Here is a 1,459-nt window from a genome sequence, read left to right on the forward strand (position 1 = left end):
AGATTCGTGACACCCAGAAAATGCTCTTCAGAGTGAGAAGGAATACGAATTTAAGTCCATGCATGCTGTGGTTTCATTTGAATTTTTATTAAGCATTTGCATGTGGGAGGTGCGTTTGTATATAAAGGTGGAAAGGGCTGAGTGGAGGCCCTTGGCTCTGAGATTCACACTAGAAAAGCGATGCCGGTGGTGTCCTTGGGAGAACACAGTCCTCTCTCCAAGGTCTTCATTCTACCAACCATACAAACATCTGTTCATATTTTACGTTTAATGGAACTTTATATCCATTACCATCAGAAGTACCCAGATGATCTGGGGAAATTCTAGAGAAACTCTATCCTCACCATGTAATGGAAGCAAGACCAGGCTTTTCTGAATCTTTTTGTACATCTGAGCACAAAGGGAAACACGTGTCTGTCATCCCTAAAGTTCCTTCCCCTAGGACATTGCAGAATATTTGGAAAGGAGTAAAAGATACTTAAACGTTAGCTTCTAGATTTATAGTTGGAATAAAAAAAGGTTTACTAACAGCAGGGTTATTTGTAAGGTTAAAAGCAAGCACAGAAATTAATAAGAAGCTCATGTTTCCTCCCATGAATTAGTACCCATGGTGGGTCTTGGGCTCAGTGTATTCAGAGAACCCCCTGCTGACAATATCCCATCACATACAGGAGAGGTGTTTCCTGGGCTTACACTGTCTTCCAACTTCTGTGGATGAAATAGCAACATTTTCTCTGGCCCTAAGCATATAGACTAGTGGTCAGGAGTGTTACCTGGAATTGTCTCAGCAGGTTCCTGCCATGGGCAGTAGAGCTACCATAGTGGTCAGCACAGCAGTTCTAGCTGACCAGGCACTGCAGTCCTTATCCAGGTTCCTGTCCTCACTTTTTTATTCTCTTAGACCAGAGCTCATAAGTCCTTAACATCCCTGCAGTCCAGCTTTTTCCTTGAGGTTACTTTTATGCCTGGACTCACACTGACTCCCACTGTGAAAATCTTTGGAGGGAGAATGTGCTGTAAGTTGCAAACCCTCTGATTTGATTATAGTGGAAGGAAGCATGGTCTGTAGCTATTGATATTGAGATATATGACACAATAAAGTACTGATTAAGAAAGAAGGAAATCTGCCTAAAAGACAATGAAGGTATTGAACAGAGTTTATGCTCCATTCTTTCAACAGGAAGAATAAACATAGTTAACACAGATTTGAAGCAAGAAACAAAGTTATTTTTTCCATGCTAAGGAGGACCGTGGCAAGCCAGAATTATTCTTTCTAGGCTTCTGTTATGTGTGTGATAGGAAAATTTGCAGATGTTCATAATTACATTACATTCATAATGTAATGCCACTGAATTATGCATGAGAAGAATGTTGAAAATATTATTTTGTTACATATATATTTACCACGAGTAAAATTAGTTAAAACATGACAGTTTTTTTCACACATAATCAGAAATGA

This window comes from Echinops telfairi, unplaced genomic scaffold (assembly GCF_000313985.2).
Source record: "Echinops telfairi isolate 266 unplaced genomic scaffold, ASM31398v2 ScPeMD7_43;HRSCAF=161, whole genome shotgun sequence".
Taxonomy (NCBI): Eukaryota; Metazoa; Chordata; class Mammalia; order Afrosoricida; family Tenrecidae; genus Echinops; species Echinops telfairi.